The sequence below is a fragment of the Apis dorsata genome, unplaced genomic scaffold (genome assembly GCF_000469605.1).
Source record: "Apis dorsata unplaced genomic scaffold, Apis dorsata 1.3 scaffold_344, whole genome shotgun sequence".
In the NCBI taxonomy this organism is placed as follows: Eukaryota; Metazoa; Arthropoda; class Insecta; order Hymenoptera; family Apidae; genus Apis; species Apis dorsata.
This window is the reverse complement of record NW_006263611.1, coordinates 167,852-170,320: the sequence shown is the minus strand read 5'-3', so window position 1 is coordinate 170,320 and position 2,469 is coordinate 167,852. Positions and strand designations below refer to the sequence as shown.

Below are 2,469 nucleotides of genomic sequence, written 5' to 3'. Positions count from 1 at the left end.
AAAAAAAAAAAAAAAAAAAAAAAAAAAAAAAAAAAAAAAAAAAAACATCACAAAATTCGTTTCTTAGTTATTACACGCGATCAATTTTCTCGATGGAATTTCAAGACGCGTGACGAAGTTTATCGGAAACGTTTCAATTGTTCGGCCATCGGTTCTCATTGAACCGATATCATAACCATTCTCGCGTGTTAACAATTACGGTGTTAATCGGCGGAAGTTACTCCTTTAGAAAATGGCACATTCGTCGCTCTGGCCTTAATTCGCCTTCATGGGATACGCGCTCGATCATCTTGCCGCTATACGTGGAATCCGATCGTACCAACTATCTCGCATCTCGATCGAAAGATTTGTCCTCCGTCGATACGATTCACCGGATTTCCGCTCATTTTTGCGGTGTAAAGTTACGTAAATTTCTCGTTGTTCGTATCAACTTGTGTATATATATATATATATATATATATCGTTGTCGTATCAACTTGTGTTCATATATGTATGTGTATATATATATATATATATGTCCAGGGTAAAACAGTAAAACAAGAAATGTGAAATGAATCAACGTGTATGTATATATATATATATATATATATACACATACATATATGAACACAAGTGGATACGACAACGATATATATATATATATATATACATACACGTTGATTCATTTCACATTTCTTGTTTTTCTGTTTTATCCGGGACATATATATATATACATATGCGAACCACAAGTTTGTGCGACAACGATATATATATATATATATATATATATCGTTGTCGTACCAACTTGTGGTTCGTATATGTATATATATATATGTCCAGGATAAAACAGTAAAACAAGAAATGTGAAATGAATCAACGTGTTTCTAGAAATGTTGCTAAATAATCGTTATATATATATTATAAATAACGTAAATATATCGTTATTCGTACCAACTTGTGTTCATATATGTATTTATATATATATATGTGTCCAGGATAAAACAAGAAATGTGAAATGAATCAACGTGTTTCTAGAAATGTTGCTTTTACGCGTTCGTCGTTGTTCACGATTCGTCAGTTCGATCACTCGTGTAGTAAATACATAGTTAATCGCCTCTCTACAGGCTGCTGGTCAACTTCCTGTCACCATTTTCCGTTGCGCAATAGAGCAAGCGTGCGGCGTGCACGGTGCGCGAACGAGAGGGAAAATCGTTTAACTTCGAGTGGAAAGAAGGAGGATCTTTGGAAATATTTCGCGATCAGTTGGAGAGAGATGGAGAGATGGTAACGATGTCACGATGTAAAATCGGGTGAAATTCTTTCGTGACAACGACTTAGCCTTAAAAGTCCGTTATCCGCTCTTATTCTATTTCCGTGTGCAAGCGATTTTTAAAGAAAGCGTGCCAAAATGTCGGGGCGAATGCATATGCAGATAAGGTCGTCCCTCTCGAAAAGAATCAGGGCATTAGGTGCACATCGTGTTTCAAATTAATTAAAACTGTTATAAATAATACAAGATAAATAACACGTAAATGTATCCTTTTTGCAATTTTATCCTGTCAAATTCAATTTTAAAACAATTGGATCTTTTTTTTTTTTTTTTTTGTTTTTCTCGACAGAGAATATATATATATACGCGATAATTTCGAATAATTTCAGAAAAAAGATATTCGATCTAAGAAGATTGCCTGATTCATCTGATTTTAATTATGATTGGTTACAACACTGTTCAATCGCATGAAAAAACAAAGAAACTCGTGTGAGAGAATTAATCAAGTTATCTCAATGCCGCGGCATAGATTCTCAATTTTTATAGAGAGGTTACTTCATTATTTTAATCTTTGTTAGCATTAGTCATTCGTATCGAGCTTCGTTCCTCGTATCATCACGATCAATTATTACGATCAACGTGTGAAAAGATATACTACGATGTTTGGAAATCATTTGGTTCGTGATCCAAGTCCAATTCCTGGAGAAGTGAGATTTTTTTTTTTTTTTCAATTTCGGACACGATAACAGTGTGTTAGAGAAGGAGAAACGAACTAACATTATTTCGAAGAGATTTAAACGGTGTGTGGTTTGGAACCGGTTTTCCGTCGCGCTTGCCTTTAGTCGATGGAATTCCTTTAAGTACCGTTCGGAATATTGCATCAGGAGCCAAGGTCATTTTGAATCTCTTAGATAAATTTGTCCATCCTTTTTGACTCCCTTCTTCCAAATTTATCGGTTTTTTTTTAAAAGAAAGCTATTCTATTTCTTAATTAATCTTTTGCTTTTACTTCCCGCTATTCTAAAGCGAATTATTTTAAATGTGGAAAATAAAAGTGTCTCACATGCTTAACGCCAATTCGTGTCACTGCGAAAAATTCACAGTCGATATTTTATTTCAGCGCGACCGAGTATTTACGCGATCGACTTTCATACGTGACACGAGTGTCTTCCATTATCTTTCGTCCTCCTTTTGAATTTTGCTTTGTTTCTCTTTGTTCG

General features: G+C 34.5%; 1 protein-coding gene across 2 annotated transcripts in view; it reads left to right on the top strand.

Annotated features, from left to right (window-relative positions):
• LOC102681906 (Na(+)/H(+) exchange regulatory cofactor NHE-RF1) overlaps positions 1-2,469 on the top strand; it is an 8,636-nt gene that overhangs the window by 2,871 nt on the left and 3,296 nt on the right. The gene's annotated exons all lie outside the window — the stretch shown is intronic.